Genomic DNA, 17,767 nt, shown 5'->3' on the forward strand with positions numbered 1-17,767 from the left:
CCAACCAAGTTCTTGTTCTTCCGGGTCTCATCACCAGAAATTTCTGAGCTGAAATCCTCTCTAGTTTCTAGGATCAGTCATTTTCTCATTTCTCCCTTCTCTATTTCAGAGTCTTGTCAGTTTAGTCCCTTCCGTAACCACAACATCTAATAAGGTGACACAGCAAAGTGATGAAAGTCTACACTGTCTGGTTTTCATCCTGGGTTTCTGCCCTCTACATACTGTGTGGCATTAGACAAGCTATTCAACCCCTCTGGGCCTCAGTTTCCCCCCAAAAAGGTGAATATTATGAATATTACCTACCTATAGGGTGGCCATTATAAGGATTAAGTGAGTTAATATTTGCTAAGCACTTAGAATATTACTTGTTATAGTCTAAGCACTACAGTTGTGCTTGTTAATAATAATAAATGCAATTCCAAGCATATAACTTACTCAACTTTCTGTCATAACTTTGAAGTGTTGGTCTATCTGTTGGCCAGCGTTGCAGGTAAATGAGACGAGGCATGGGCTGAGGCATTGCTGCCAGTGAGTGGTGTGTTCCCAGAACTAGACCAGCTGTGTGAAATGGGTAGTGGTTCTACTTGGAGACGGGGCAGACTGGAAAATGACAGCCTGAGAAGGAGGTGTGGTGTCCATAGCTTTGGTGTCAGAGGTGCTGCCTGCTGAAGCACCGATGACACCCGAAGCCGTAAATGGGGGGCTTGGGGAAAAGAGGGGCAGAATGGAAAATGAAAGCCTAGGAAGGCTTTTTTTTTTTTTTTTTTTCCAGCTCAAATGCAATGTCTACTCAAAACTTCCCTAGACTTTCTCATTTGTACTCAGATAATCCCACATCTCCTCATTGAGACTTGGGAGGAATCTTTGGTAACCAGCACTTAGTTCTCTTCAACCCTGCATTTGCCTCCAAGTCCATACCCACCGCCTCCCTGGGCTCAGATTGAAGAATCCAGTAGTCCAGGAAGTGTGCATGCAGAACAAAAAGAAGTACACTCACGTAGTTTAAAAACACCCAAGATTTATTTTTTCCCTGAATTTTAAGCAGCCCGTGTGACTTGGTCCATTCTGGTTTCAAGTTCAAAGGCATCAGGCCGGTCCTGTGGGTTAGCAGCTAACATATCTTTCAAGAGCTGCTTGATCCCCTCAGACATGGAAGTCCTGCGTTTCTGGGGGATGTGCAACTCCATCTTTGGGTTTTGTAGCAGCGCCTGACCAACAGGGACGATCTCAGTCCCCTGTTTGATATAGGTCCCCAGGAGCTCCTTCTTGGTCTCAGGGTCAATGAAATTGATTCTTTCTATCATTGCCCAGATGATAATGCCCAGGGCAAAGATGTCAGCCTTGGCTGTGTAGTGTCCCTCCCAGACTTCAGGGGCCATGTAGAAGTCTGAGCCGCAGGCTGAGGACAGCCAGTATTTATTCACATTCACATTTTTGTTGTCTTGATTGCCCTCTTTACCTCGGGGAGCCAGCCCAGCACAGACCTTGCTTAGTCCAAAGTCTGCCACCTTGAGGATGGGGGTGCCAGACCGCTCTGTGATGAGGATGTTTTCTGGCTTTAGGTCCCTGTGCACGATGTGGTTTTTGTGCAGGAAGGCAATGGCGCTCGTGAGCTGTAGCATGAAGCTCTTGTTGGTGGCTGGGTCCGGCCTCCGGGACAGGACATACTGATTCAGGTCTCCACCTTCACAGAACTCCATGACAAACCAGAGATAGCAGGGCTCCTCAGCATAATGCAGGATCCTTTCTCCTTTGAGCGAGGTTTCCACCAGGCGCAGGTAAAGCTGTGAGCTCTTGTTGCCGTGGCTCATGCACTGGGCTAGCCCGTTGCGCTGCAGGACGCACTCCTCAAACTGCACGACGTTTTGGTGGCCCCGCTTGAGGCTGGTCAGGGCCCAGAATTCGGCCAGCGCCAGCTCCACATTCTCGGGGGCGTCGCAACGGATCTTCTTAACCGCCACCCGGGCCCTGGTGCTCATGGCCACTGCCTCGTACACCACGCCGTAGTTGCCGTGCCCGATCTCCGCCAAAAGGCCGTAGCGCGGCCGCGCCAACCCGCCGCCGCCCTCCGGCCGCCGCCGCGCCAGGTAGGCCTCTCGCCCGGGGCCTCGGCCGCCACCGGTTCCATGGCCTGGGCCACCAACGCCGGCCTCAGTTTCGCGCTGAGCTCCCGCGGCACTGGGCTTCGCCTTTTTCGCTCGGGGCTTTGTGAACTCTGCGGGCGCCGTCCTCTTCCCCCGTGTCCATGGCTGCGGGCGGCGCGGGGAGCAGCAACGGCGCTGCCCGGGACCCCCCTGCCTCATCCCTCCGTCCGGCCCCGGGACGCGGAGGAGGGGGACCCTGGATTGTGACCTGGCCTGCGCCCTTCCACTTCCGGGCCTCGCGTTTCCCCCCTAAGGCCCCCAGCTGGGGATGGTCCGCTCCGGGCTAGGGCTGCTTCGGGTACCTAGCCGCGCGAGACACCGTGGCCCGGCTCGGGCGTGCGATGGAGCCTGCTACTGCACGGGTGACGGCAGCGGTGCTCTCGTGGGACAACTGGGCGTCAGTGCTCCCGCGGCTCTCCACGTGTTCGTGCCAGTGGAGCCCTTTAGGTAACCTTTTTCTATAAGCCGACGTCCCGCCCGCACTCGGGCCAGCGGGGGCCCCTATCCCCCAGGGAAGTCAGCAGAGTACGGCGCCGCCGGGGTCCTGCCAAGGTCGGCTGACCAGCAACAGCCGGGCTCACCCACGCGGGGCCGGGGCCCAATCACAGGCGAGAAAACCCAACCAACAAAAAACAGGCACCAAATTCCCACGATCTGGCTGAGGCCTCAGGTCTCCGCAGCCGCCTGTGCACCGCAACCTCCTCTCTTCCTCGCCTGTGCTGCCTGCCTGATCTGAGAAAAGAGAGTGAAAGTGGGAGAGCTTCTCCCTACCTTCTAACGCTGCTCGAGGTCTAGCACGCACTGGACACTGGACGGCTCAACCTGGGTCTTGACATTCCATTGTACGTGTCACAGAGAAAGGGCAGGTGGGTCAGGGGGTGGGCTGGGGGCCCCACGCAAGCCCAGCCCCTGGAGATGCCCAGCCCCTGGAGATACCCGGCCCAAGGGCAAAGAGCCTGACCCCTTCTGGACTTTATAGCGGCTGGGACTTCTCGCTGTGGGTGGCAGGTGTTTGGCACCGGATGGGCCACCATGCGGAGACTGTTGGGGACTGTGGAAGCCTTCTCCTCCAGAGCTCACCCTGCCTGGGCATCGGCTCTGCAGGCTCCTCAGCCCTGCGTATGTATCGGCCAGCCCTTCCCCACCACTGGGCCCATAGGCCAGAGCCTGCTCAGAGCTGAGGGCAGGAGGCACCCAGAGCTTGCCAGGGTGTGGGCCACGTCCTCCGGGGACCTCCCCAGCTTCTCTGCGAGGCCTGGAGACAGGATCGCCTTCTCCAGGGCTGCTCAGCTGCCAGCATCACCATGAGCCAGGCGGCGAAGATTTGTGAGCAGGAGATGCAGAGCCCTGATCCGACTGGATCCTGCACCCCACAATGTCCCTTCCTGGCAGGTAGGTTCTTTCTTCACTTCTTTTTTGAAATTTGCTAAAACAATATATAAACTTTGGACTGTTCTTCAGGGTATACAGATGGTAGTGGCTTAGCCGGGATTCGAAGCAAACCTGTGTGATTCCAGAACTCGTGCTCTGGACTGTGGTGCCTCCTTGTCATATATGCTTCATGTGTTACTTGTTTTTCTTTTTTTCTTGTAGTCCTTATGGTACTTAGCCCTAAGTGCCATAGCTGTAACAAACAGCTGCACTGCCCTGTAGGAGGTCTTCTTTTGTTCAACGCATGAATTGGTCATCCACCACACTGTGTTCTAATCTCAGAAGATACAGGTCAGGGACCACCAGTTGTCAGCATAGCACCATTCCACATTTCTAATTGAGGCATGAAGCCCGGATTTTCCCTTTGTCTAGTTTGAAGGATCCAGATATGTAAAGATTATATTCTAGATAAATCATGGGCTATCCTGAAAGAAATTCACCAGTGAATTGTTCCATATGGATTAGAAGCCAGTTTCTCTGGCCTTCCTGGAGTATATCCAGCAAGGCATCTCATTCATGTCTAGAAAGCAAGTATATCATTTATTGCAACTTCAGTGTGGAGCGATGTATTGGTTTAAAGTACAATCAACACAATTTGGTCATTGTGAGTATGCCAGCTGGGTCCACTCTTTAGTACACATATGTAACTCTAGAGATTCTTATGCCGACGAGAGGAGACATACTCTTGGGTGTCTAGGACAAGGGAAACATGTGTTGTTATTCAGGAGCTGGAAGCTTCAGCATGACAGGAAAGAGTTGAACAATCCTGGCCTACACATCACTTGACCTTGTTTAAAACTTGTTTCTTTGGCTTGCTTCATTGGAGTGTTTTCTCTCTCCTGGGGCTGACATTGTGTGTTATGTATCACACATGTGACATGTAGAAGTTTCAGAACCCAGAATCATATAGATCAGTAAAAATGTATTCCTATATTTTTGTTCAAAATCTATTGAAAATAACACTGGGCATAATTCATATATTCCAAAATTAGTTGGACCCTCTGCTCATGAGATTCTTTTTATGGTATGTCACAGCAAATTTGGACTGCCATCCCCAATAAACTTTGGGGTTGGAGGACACAAAAGCTTTTGCTCAGACCTAAATTCTGTCTGAAAAAAAAAAGGGTAAATATTATCAGCCCTTTCTCACGTCTCCAAGAGCAGAAATGATTTACAGCTGTGGCATTGAAGCATAATTCCTCGATCTCATTTGAGAAGAGTTCAGTAAGAAACAATGTCTTGATTTTTGTTTGTTTTGTTTCTTCCCTGTTTTCTTGTCTTGCTTACCAACAATCCATTGTAATTCATGAGTGAGTATGGCAGCAGGCTGAGTGTTCCCTGGAGCTCATTAAATGACCTTTTTTTCCTAAAATGACTTTTGTCTCCTTGTTTTCAGCCCCTCTTCTTTCCTCTGCCCTTTACTATAACCAGAGCTCAGCAAAAGCTGACTGGCTTTGTGCAGACCTTACTTAGGGTTAGTCTTTTCTTCATTATTTTATTCATGGCTCCTCCATTTCATTGTTTGCCTTCTCGAAATGTGTTGAAATCTTTCTGTGGTTGATGGCTTCCAAAATGTCTTGGCCTTTATTGGTTGATTAATTTTGGTATTTCTACAGTTTTATTTAAATATGGTTTCAGGAGGAACAGAAAGTAAATATGTTTCCTAGTGTGCCATCTTGAGCTGAAAATCCCTGTTGATTTTAGCATCCAATGTTCCCATGGGAAAAAAACCAACCTTGGCATTAATAGATGTAAAACTCAAGATTTCAGCTTTTCTTGAGCAATCACTGAGGATTTAATATGTGGTCATTTCTAATGGGAAAATAATAACTGTCTCATGGAGTTGATTTGAGGATTTAAATTAGAGAATGAACATGAAAATGCTTATTAAGGCTTAAAAATCTATAAATATGTTTTTGTTACTATTTGATTTGTTGCTATTTCAACTTTACTTGACAGTTGTTTATGACCTTGCTTATGTGAGAAAATGCCCTCTGTTTTATTGTTTTGAAAGTCATAATATATTTTTCAATACCTCAGTGGAAATGGCATCATTTGTGAAGGTTAAGGGTGAAGGGATAAATGTTTCTTGACACCTATTACTTTACAGTGTTTTCAGGAACTAACTAACACATGTATTCCTCTTCCAAATTTTGTTGAGCACCTCCTACCAGCCACATGCTTTACATCAGGTGTTGGAAAGCATTTTCTGGATTTTAAATATCTTAGGCTCTGTGGGCCATATACAGCTTCTGTAGCTTCTCCTCCTCTTTCTTCTTCAACAAGCTTTCTAAACGTGAGAACCATTATTAGCTCACAGTCCCACAGATCCAGGCTGAGAGCCTGATTTGATTTGTGACCATTATTTGCCGATTCCTGCTCTGTGTCCTCACTGAGGATGGGGACCATGTTTGAGTAATCACTTCTTTGAATCAACTATTGGTCTTCTGGGGCTTGTCCTTACTCTCCTCCACTCTCTAATCAACATGGCATCCAGAGAGATCCTGTTAAAACATAAGTCAGATCATGTCACTCAAATCTCTTCAATGGCTTCTTCACAGGAAAAGCAAAGTCCTCAAAGTGCCTCCACAGCCCTAGAGATGTGGGCCTCTGTTTCGTGTCTGACTGTTTCCTTCTCCTCTCCACTTTGCTCACTCGGTTTCCCACACACTGACATCCTTTCTGCTCCTTGGATACTCCAAGCCCACTCTTGCCTCATTGGCTTTCCATGTGACTGTTCCCTCTACTTGTACTCTTCACTTCCTAGATATGCTCCTTGCTCCCTCTTAAATTTTATCTTCCCCAGAAAGCCCTCAGTGATCACTTAGTTTCAGATCGCAGCCTCCTCCTAGCAGCTAACAATCTCCATCTCCCTTCCCTGCTTGCTGGTTTTCTCCAGCACTTCCCTGATATACTAGTTATTCTATCCATGTATTTCATTTCTATTTACATATTTATACTTATGATTTTATATTTGCTTCTTTACTTTTGCCTCCCCCCTCATCTCGAGAGAGGGTATATTCATCTGTGTTCATCACTACTGTGTTTCCTGAACATGCCTATGAAACATACTGAAGAATGGTGCCTGAAAATTGGTAAAGGATCAATCAATTTTCTTGGCTGAATGAAGAAATATGTTCATAAATTAATGAACAAATCTCCATGGTTTCTGAATTGAGGACTAATGGGAAGAGGAAGGCAAAGGCTTGGGACAGGGTACTGCAAGAAGTAATATTTGGAGTACTCTGATAGCTATCCTAATAGATACGATTTTGTTCATTTAAGTAGTTTTTGTTTTTTGTTTTTTGTTTGCGGTATGCGGGCCTCTCACTGCTGTGGCCTCTCCAGTTGCGGAGCACAGGCCCCAGACATGTAGGATAAGCGGCCATGGCTCACGGGCCCAGCCGCTCTGCGGCATTTGGGATCTTCCCGGACCGGGGCACGAACCTGTGTCCCCTGCCTCGGCAGGCGGACTCCCAACCACTACGCCACGAGGGAAGGACCATTTAAGTTGTTTTAATGAGAGAGCTGGGAACAGGGACACACAGCATCAAGAGTTTTATAATGCACTCTGTAGAGTTCTTTTCAAGTGTGTACAAATATCATTGCGAATATATGCATGCATATACACCTCTGTTACTTTATTTAGTGCTTTAGAAGAGCCCCTCAAGGAAGGGGTAGTAGCAACTCTCAGTATCCTTCCTTTATGATGAGCTTAATTTATTCAAAGTTACATCGTAATTTATTTGTAACTGTGAAACTAGACTTAGATTGAGTAGACCCTCCCTAGAAACCTATGACATTAATAAAACCAACAAAAATTTGTTCAGTTTCCAATGATACACACACTACAGACTGAATTATGGGCCGTCCATTTTAATGAAGGGAAGAAGTGATGTAACAAATACAGAGCAAACGGAATATGAAGTTTTGTCCTCCATTAATATTAGTAACGGATAAAGTGGGCTCCAACGCCTTCAAGGTAGCTGGAGGCCATCATCTCTGTGTCACGGGCAAGGGGATGTTCAGCCAGGATATCTTTCTCTGTCACTGAGAAAAATTTCCATAATGTATAATGATACTTACTGAAACAGATATGGGGCATTTGGGTAATTAGTAATCCATTAGCATATTTTTCCCGAAGCCTTGACTACAAAATGAAGACAGTGGATTTGGACACTTTCAGCTATGAAGAAGTTGTTTGGATATTCATGTTTATGCTGAATGAAATATGTTTATTTCATCTCTGCAGCTTCCCATATACCATTTTGCAACCTCTGTTTTGTGTTTGGAAAGACTTTTAGGACTTAAAAATCAAGTTAAAAAGTAAGTGACAACTTAAATGATACATGGAATATTTTGCTGAATTAAATATGACCCAGTTGAAATGTTAATTTTATTTTAATGTGTATATTGGGGTGGAGTCTTCAAGCTGCCAGAAAACAAGAATTCACCCATCCTGTTTGGAACTGCAGTCCACACACACCTTCAGTTACCAGTTCTGTTCATGCCACAGAATCATCTTCAGAAAACATGCTGTTTTCTGTGTACCTGGTGTATATCTCAATTAGTTTGAAGAATTTCCCAGTTACCTCTTAATATGTAGTGCTCCAATTCCAATCTTGCCATGTCCTGTACCAGTGGCATAGCACAGAGGAGTTTTATTTCTCTTTATTTCTCTGGGTTGTTCAGAACCCAATGAAAGAACAATGGAATGGGATCAAAGAGATCAGGGTTCTTGTCCCAGATTTACCATAAAATAATTGTGTCCTCTTGGGAAAATTATAGTTATTCTAGGCCCCTTTCCTTTCCTTTACTTTGACAGAGCTGCACTAGATGACCCTAAATAACATTGCACTCTTTCAGTAGTAGCTTAGATGTTATTGGTACTCTGAAACAAATGAAGACAATGACACATGAAACTGTGCAACATCTCTGTAACTGTTTTCTTAGAGTTGCCTCCATTTTATAGATGATAAAATGACTGAGCACAGAAGTAGATGTTTGGAACCAGAGGTTGCAAAGAAAATGGAGCTAAACCACAAGTTTCCTTCTTTCCTGAAGCTCACTTAGCCAAAACCTAGGCTGCTGACTATTAAGCTGTAAAGCATATTATCATTCCACTTTAAAAGAAGCTATTCTTCTAGGATTTCCAATTAATAGCAAGAGGTTTTGAAATTCTTCAAAAGTCATCTAATTTTGTGAGATTTACAGCTTTATTTTTCTGTCAAGCAAGTTGTATTAGTGCCAGATAATTATGTGAGCTTCTGGATGCTTCTCTGAACCTCTTGAATTTTTCTTCCTGCTATCTGAAATTCATGCCAGATAAGCCTTTTTCTAGAGTGTGTGTACAGACTTGTGTATTTTTATATGGGAAAGCGCTGCAGTGAGTCAGGTTGGGGGTTAAGCCCTCATTCTCAGAGTGGTATCGAGCTCCTGGTGAAATATAATCATCATTTCCTCGGAATTGAAAAGCAGTTATGTCTAGTTTTTAATCCCATTAACTATTTATACATTTACATATGATACATGTGTTTATCGTACCTACTAGGTGTGTTCTCTTTGGGAAGTGCAAAGCTCTTTGAGACATAGGTGGTTCATTTTTTTGTGTTCCCACAAATACTGTGACCTTTTGAGCAGGAAGGTCTATATTTTACTAACATCTAGAACCAGCGGTTAACACGGTGTCTAACATGTAGTCAATAAATATGAAATAGATAAATGAACCCAGTTTTAAGGAAGGACTAGGACTTGAACAGATAGAAAATTTTCATTTTCAGTCACAAAGCAACCACAGACATAAAAATGATACAGACAACAAGTGCTACGGTCATTCAAAGAAGGCATAGAATAGATACAACAAGGATCTCCTCTACGGCACATGGAACTCTACTCAATATTTTGTAATAACTTATAAGGGAAAAGAATGTGAAAAAGGAATCACTGTGCTGTACACCTGAAAGTAACACAACATTGTAAATCAACTATACTTCCATTAAAAAACAAACAGACAACAACAACAACAACAAAAAACAAAGAGGTCACAGAAGTTCTTATGAGATTCCATAAGAGAAGCCAAATGAGGACAGGAGAGACAGCTTTTGAATCAATTCAGAGGAGAAGTCACAGAGAAACTTGTCTTTGACCTGAACTTGAGTTTCCATTAAGATTGCAATGCAGGGATATTACAGATGAAGGTAATCACATAAACTTACTATACTGAAACTTGCAGAGGTTATATGAGTGTTGCTCAAGATCCCAAAGCAAGTGCATTGTGGAATCAGAATTTTAAGTGAGGCCTAATGAACTAAAAACAAAGAAACAAACAAACAAGCCCTTTCTGTGATACCATGTTGCCTTTGCAGTCGTTTTTTTGGTGGGTTGGTGGAAAGTGGTTCCAGTGTTTCTGTCAGGAATGACTAGTTCTGTCCCCCCGCGGTCCCCCACCCCCGAGTTGATGCTCGAAGTTTCCTTTAGAATGGACTTGCTAAAATGCAGACACGCAAGTATTCATGATGCCTGTGTCCAGTCATTTCCCCTGCCATTGCCTACTTCACTTCTGGATTATATGAAAAACTCACTGTCTTCATTTATGCTTTTCCCTCCTCCAAGAATTCCTTTCTCTCTATGGGGCACCTGGGAAACCCACTTCATTTTTCAAACCTCAGTTTACATATTATTGTCCTTTGTGCAGTCTTCTTTTTAGTGTTGTGATCACACGCTCCTTTTTGCTACCCTTGCACTTCTGCATGCCTGATTGCTGCACTCGCTACCCTGTATTGTAATTGTATTTTTTCCATATCTCTGTCTTCTCCTGAGCAACATTCCTTGGGGCCAGGGACTACCTTTTTTCATCTATTGATGTTGCCTTAGCATGTTACTTGTTGTGAAGTAGTTAGTTATAAAAATGAGATTTGAGTAAATGGAAAATTGTTATGTACATATTAGTTATTATCATTTACAGATATAACAGGAAAAAATATTAATGTTGGTGCTGAAAGTTCACTTCTAGTAAATGGTGGTGGTACTTGACTTGACTTATATTATTTTCCCCACTATTTTATATCTTTCTACCTATCTCTTTATTTCCATCTATGTTTCTTTATTACTACACCAAGAAAAACAGGGATGAGGGTAGGGCTAGGCCATACTTGGTTGGAATAGTAAAGAAGTTGTGTGGGGTTTTGGTGAGAAAATCCTGAAGCATACAGGTCTGCATCTTCCCTTTGAGGCATGTGAAGGGTTCTGCTTCTAAAGAGTTTTATTAGCAACTAATCAAGATGCTTTTTTTTTTTTGGCGGTACGTAGGCCTCTCACTGTTGTGGCCTCTCCCGTTGCGGAGCACAGGCTCCGGACGCTCAGGCTCAGCGGCCATGGCTCACGGGCCTAGCCGCTCCGCGGCATGTGGGATCTTCCCGGACCGGGGCACGAACCCGTGTCCCCTGCATTGGCAGGCGGACTCTCAACCACTGCGCCACCAGGGAAGCCCAATCAAGATGTTTTTGCACAAGGCTCCTGATTAGCTGTAGGTATACTAAGAGTAAGTCACAGTTAGGGTAGTTTCTGATTTCCTTTACATTGTTATTGTGGATGATCATTTTTTACTGCTGGATGTGGTGGTGGTGGGGTGTGTGGGAATGTTCCTTTCCTGCTCCTGATGTTTCAGTCCTGTCAGGAGAACTCTTAGGGTCATTTCAGCGCTGCTTCTTTACTGACTCTGCCCCAGGGCGATCAAGTGACTTATATAGAAAGCTTGAAAAGAATTAAGTGAGCATGCTTGCCTTGACTAATTCTGTTCTCTCCCTTGAGAGTGTAAGTGAGTGTCTTCTGTTTGTCTCATTCTGTGTATTACTAGTTAGTAAATCTGCCCAATTCTGGGGTTCAGTTATGTGATCATTTCATTCAAACTGGATTATGAAGCCAGGGTTATCAACAGTAACAGGAATATTGGGCCCTACATCTTTTCTCTTAGTTCCTAATTTATGCCAAACCAAATGGAATTAAGGCATTGTACTTGCTGTAAGGTAATTAAAAGGCCCTAACATTTAGTGCATTACCTGGGAACACCAAGAAATAAAAAGAAAGGAGCAGACACTTGAGGAAAATGTCCATGTGGAAAATACTTTGGTACTGCCAAGGAAGGTAGTCCAGTGCCTTGGTCTTTAATGTATGGTGGAATTTTGGGACCTTTGACTGTTTGAAAATATTTAAGTTTGTGCAGTAAACTGCTGAAGCCTAGAAAAGGTTTAAGACATGCTATATTATTCTCCCGTGCTTGTTGTAACAGACTACCACAAACTTGGAGGCTTAACACAATAGAAATTTACAATTTCACAGTTGTAGAGGCCAGAAGTCTGATATCAAGGTGTCAGCAAGGCTGCTCTCCCTACAGATGCTTTAGGGGAGATTCTATCCCTTGCCTTTTTCAGCTTCTGGTGGTTGCCAGTTTCCTTGGCTTGAGGCCACATCACTCAGTTTTTGTCTCTGTCTTCACATCACCCCCTTTCTGTGTCTGTATCTTCTCTTTTGTCTGTCTCAAATGTCCCTCTGCCCTTCTTGTATAATAAGGACAATTGTCATTGTATTTAGGATCCATCCAGATAATATAGGATGGAAATCCCATGTCAAGATCCTTAATGACATTTGCAAAAACATTTTTTTCAAATGAGGTAACCGTCAAGGAGGAGGACATGGATATATCCTTTTGGGGGCCACCATCCAACCCACTATACCAGCCGTAAGATACTTTGATTTTGGCTGATGGCTGCAGCTTCTGGTGTGGGAAAGTGGCTGTTTCTTTAGAGCCACTTAAGTAAAGGTCTGACATAAAGAAGAGGGGCGTTAGGGAGTTGCAGGTGACTGAGCAATACCTGGAGCGGAATGAATAAGGCACCTGGAGGGTCTTTAGTATACAGAGACCTTTACCTGGCACTTGACTTGAGAGTGTGCAGGAGTTTACAGGGCAGAAAAGTCTCAGGCAGCTGTCCACCTTGCCTTACCCTTCAGATACAGTTTTTCCCGAGCAGGCTTGACTGAGACAAAGACTCAATTGTAAGGAACACATGTTTTGTAGAACTTGTCGGCATGGACACATATGGTCTACCGTAGGCTCAAGTGACTCCCTTTACATGTGGACCCAAGCTGACACTGGATTTGTCAATTAAGTTGGAGAAAGAAATGTTCTCTTAAAGGCAGCTGCCTTTGGTCTGTGCAGTTCCATAGCAGGAGGCAGTGAAAATGGCCATGGCCGCATAAGACTGTCAAATCTGTGCATCAGAACTGGAGGTGTAATGTCACTAGACAGAACCCATAATCAGTTCAGTACTGCAGTGTGAACCACAAGGTCATCAAAGAGGAAGGATAACTCAAGAGTCCACATGTGATAGATGCTCAGGGCTGTGCACTGCACATGGCAAATTCATAGTGAAAAATCAACGTCAGGCTCAAAGATTCCTCCTGGTTCGAAGTTCGCAGGTCAGAAATTTCACAGAAATAGCATAGACTAATGGACATCCTAGTGAAGCTAAAACCAAACAGACTTTCTCCTTCTCTCAAATGCCATTGAGTTTCTGCTATGTTCTTTGGTCAAATTCTGTACTGGATTCTGGGAACAAAAATGTGCCTAGGTTCACTCTTCTAGGAGTGGGGAATTGGCTTGCTTTTGAGATTGTTTTTAAATTTTGGGGATAGTGCTGTCAAATTAAATTGTATCGTAGTAACTCTTCAGACTCTTTAAAAGCATGGTTCATGAGAGGTTTGATAAACTGATCAAACAGCCAAGGCCCCGAGAGACCCAAACCCATATCAGTCTGTTCTCTATGTCTGTGAGTCTGGTTTTGTTTCATAGACATGTTCATTTGTGTCATAGTTTAGAATTCACATATACGTGAGATCATATATTTGTCTTTCTCTTCTGACTTACTTCACTTCGTATTATAATCTCTAGGTCCATCCACGACGTTGCTGCAAATGTCATTATTTCATTCTTTTTATGGCTGAATAATATTCCATTGTATATGTGTACCACATCTTCTTTATCCATTCATCCATCAGTGGACATTTAGGTAGCTTCCACATCTTGGCTATTGTAAATAGTGTTACAATGAACATTGGGATGCATGCATCTTTTCTTTCTTTCTTTCTTTCTTTCTTTCTTTCTTTCTTTCTTTCTTTCTTCCTTTCTTTCTATCTTTCTTTCTTCCTTGCTTTCTTTCTTGTTCTTTCTTTCTTTCTCTCTTTCTTTCTTTTTTTTTTTTTTTTTTTTTTGTCACACGGCATGTAGGATCTTAGTTCCCTGTCCAGGGATCGAACCTGCGCCCCCTGCAGAAATGGAGCCCATGCTCCCTGCACTGGAAGCACGGAGTCTTAACCACTGGACCACCAGGGAAATCCCAGGGGTGTATGTATATTTTTGAATTAGAGTTTTCTCCGGATCTATGCCCAGGAGTGGAATTGCGGGACCCTATGGCAGCTGTATCTGTTTTTTGTACGTCTCACATCAACCCCCTCACTCCAATCCTTGTTCTCAATGTCATCTTCAGGGAACCCAACCTGCGACAGGGACCCTGACAAGAAGAAAAGGCTCAGGGAAAAGCTACCTGCACAGGGAGGAGATAGAGGCCATCGACCCTGGGGTGTGGCGGGGAGAGTGGGCACAGAGATTTGTCATTTCACCCCCCGTTACTCAACCCTCCTGGCTACCCCACTCTAGGTCACCTTGGGATACAGAGGTGACCCGGTTAGAGTCCCTGCCTGTGCAGGCATCTAGGGGCACCAGCGGGTCTGAATAATATTAGTGCAGGGTCTCCCCCACGGCACTGGGGTTATTTGGGGTGGGTCATCCTCTGCTGGGGGCCCCTCCTGGACACTCTGTGGGGTTCAGCAGCATCCCTGGCCCCACTCATTTGATTCCAGGGTCCCTCCCCCCCAGTTTTGATAACCACAGATTTTCCCCAGACATCACCGAAGAACTGGGTGAGGCGGGGGCAGGATGGCCCTGGGTGAGGACAGCTGTGTTGAAGCAACCAGCCTGGCCCAGGGCAAGGTCTGCCCCAATCCCGTCGGAGCCTGCATTTAGAACTGCCCCTTCCCTCTCCCACTTCCCCTGCCCTGCAGTGGTCTGCGAGACTTCATCCCCATGTAATAAATCACACCTTCTCGTCTGATGTGTAGTAGATGCTTCGTAAATGCTTGCTGAATAAAGGAGTTGAATAAAGGGATGAGTGGATGAATGAATGAAGGTTACAATGGAAGGAGGGGGGAGATTCCCTTTCTGGCTCTCAGGGGTTGGGAGATCAAGTGAAAGATCCGTCCTCAATAGGCTGACCAGCCTTCTGGGGTTCCCCGGGAATGAGGGTTTCCCCACAGTTCCAGCGCTCAAACCTGAGTGGTCCTGGGCAAACTGGGGGCGGGTGTTGGTCACCCTATGTAAACACAGTAACAATTCCAACTGCAATAGCAATGGCCAAGGACCTCTACGGTCTTATTGACCAGGCACAGTTCTTTACCTGGCGGGGAAGGGTGGGCCGGGATTGGAATTCCGGTGATCCAGGGCAGGTGAGGGCTCACCCCGGGCTTGTGTAGGGTAGTCCAGGAAGGTTCTGGAGGAAGTGACCGTGACACAGGAGGGAGGGAGGAGTCTAAGGAAGAACATACCACATGATAACGTGTGCCAATGGCCCCGGGCCCAAGGTCACACCTGACCAGGGCTTGCTTTTTTTTTTTTTCTAATTTACTTTTTCCCACATGGATATGCAATTGTCCTAATGCCATTTATTGAAAACTCCTTAATTTCCCCACTTTCTGTCATATCAAGTTCTCATATATCTGTTCTGGACCTTATTCTATACCATAGAGCTATACGTCCCATCCTTGCACCACTAGGGCTGTTTCATCACTAAACTTTATTTTTTTTTCATTTATTTTTTTGGCCATGCCCTGTGGCATGTGGGATCTTATTTCCCTGACCAGGGATCGAACCCGTGCCCCCTGCAGTGGAAGCTCGGAGTCTTAATCGCTGGACCTCCAGGGAAGTCCCCAGGGCTTGCTTTGACATCCATCGAATGGTGGCGGGTGGGCACGGGGAGCAGCTGTCTGTGAGCCATCCTGTGTAGAAATGCAGGGTGGAGGGCAGGACAGCTGGAGCAGGAGGGGAAGTGGCGGAGGAGGGAGGGAGGGCCGGCGGGCGAGAGACAGACAGAGTTTCCGGAGACAGTAGCTCTGGCCATGTCCTAGGGCATGAAAGCTGAAAATAGCTCCTAGTGCCGGAAGCCTTGGAGCTGGAGCCGCGGAGCCAGGGTGACTGGCTCTCCTCCCTGGTGTGTGTGAGTGTTTGGAGGGGGGGTGGCTCTGGGCTTCTGAGGATGGGAATGGGGTGTGCGGAGCAGGGACAGAGCAGGGACCCTTCTCTCTGGGACCTCGCGGGCCATCCTTAACTCAGAAAGCTGAGCCACTCCTGGCCCTACGAGTGGGGGGGCTTATCCTCCCTGTCCCCTGGATCACACCCCCTCACACACAACTTCCCCGTGTGTGTTCCCAGCAACCAAGAGAATCTCTTTTTAAAAGATTTGGGGGAGGGGGGTAAACCTACAAACAAGAGCAGAATGGATACCTTTTCAGAATGGGAATGGCTCTGTGTAACCCCACCCCCAGGGTAACCACAGTCCTGACCTCTAACACCCTTGACGAATCAGCCTTGGTCTGGGCTTGCGGACCCACGGAAGCTTCCTCATCCCCTCCTTCAGACCCCATCTCTCCCTCGGTGTCTTTATGAGAAGCACCCGGGGAAGTGGGACTGCTAGGCTGTACTGCTGCTAGAACTCCACCTGGGCTCCACCAGGCTCCAGCCCCCCGCCCTGTGCACCTCTCTGACCCTCAGGCACCTCAACTGGTAGGAGCGGCATCACCTTCCCTCCCGGGACTTGTGACACTTAAGGGAGACATCGAAAGCACAAGCGTTTGGCTCCCTGGCTGGCAAAGAGCAGGTGCTCAGTTGTCATGTGTCCGTATCAGTGAGGGTTCTCCAGACAAACAGAATCCATAGGGGATGTGTGTATATACACACACACGTACATAAGTACACACATAAAAAAATATACAGCCGTGTATATATGCAATATGCATACAGACATATACACATATAGTATAGACAATACACACATACATACACACATATAAAATGCATAGTTTGTATATATTCAGTATTTATACACACATATACACATATACAAATACATGCATACATATACACTATACATATACATATAAAATGCATAGTTTGTATATATACAGTATGTACACATACGTATAACATATGCAATAGGCACACCTAGGTACATGCACATATACACACAAAGATATTTAGGTGTGTATATATACAGTATACATACATACACATAATATATGCAATACGTACATACATACAGACACATACACCTACATATAAAAGCATGTAGCATAAAAATATATATGTACTGCATATATAAATTCATCGTATATATACATACATATATCATATGTATGATATATACACATACATATATACAACGTATACACACACATACACACCTATATGTAAACATGCACATGTAATACACATATAAATACATATACAAGTGTGTATATATATAGTATATACATATATACATATAATACTTATACAACATACACATACAGGTATACAACATATATACACACCTATATATAAATATACACTGCATACATACAGTGTACATATACTGTATATATACACACTCATATATCAATATATGGGTATACAGCATGTTCTCATATGTATACTATATATATACTCATATATACATGTATACAATATATACCCACAAATATATAGGCTTGTATGTTTATATAGTACTTACACATATACTACAAACGCACGCACATATAAACATGTGTATACATATATATAATATGTATACACACATATACAAATTAATAGGCTTGTATGTATTCAGTATTTTTACATATATAGTTTTGTTTTAAGGAGTTGACTCATGTGACCGTGAGGCAGGCAAGTCAGGGCAGGACTCTGGGCTGGAGACACGGGGAAGAGCTGATGTCCCAAGGCTATTAGAGGAACAGTTCCCTCTTTCCAGGGAACCTCATTTTTCTCTCCAGGCCTTCACCTGATGGACGAGGCCCACCCACGCCGAGGCATTGATAATCTCCTTTACGCG

The 17,767-nt window shown here is 45.0% G+C and overlaps 3 protein-coding genes and 1 pseudogene across 13 annotated transcripts in view; 2 read left to right on the forward strand and 2 right to left on the reverse strand.

The window, feature by feature from the left end:
* The window catches only part of LOC308630186 (uncharacterized protein), a 282,945-nt gene that overhangs the window by 81,269 nt on the left and 183,909 nt on the right, over positions 1-17,767 (reverse strand). The gene's annotated exons all lie outside the window — the stretch shown is intronic.
* RIPK2 (receptor interacting serine/threonine kinase 2) overlaps positions 1-17,767 on the forward strand; it is a 278,912-nt gene that overhangs the window by 47,597 nt on the left and 213,548 nt on the right. The window lies entirely within an intron of this gene.
* Positions 1-17,767, forward strand: part of LOC308630190 (uncharacterized protein) — an 85,210-nt gene that overhangs the window by 14,000 nt on the left and 53,443 nt on the right. The window lies entirely within an intron of this gene.
* On the reverse strand, positions 1,038-2,652 carry LOC308604757 (serine/threonine-protein kinase 35-like; annotated as a pseudogene). The gene has a single exon. The product of its transcript is annotated as a serine/threonine-protein kinase 35-like (transcript).

Source organism: Mesoplodon bidens (genome assembly GCF_964165515.1).
Source record: "Mesoplodon bidens genome assembly, chromosome: 16".
Lineage (NCBI taxonomy): Eukaryota > Metazoa > Chordata > Mammalia > Artiodactyla > Ziphiidae > Mesoplodon > Mesoplodon bidens.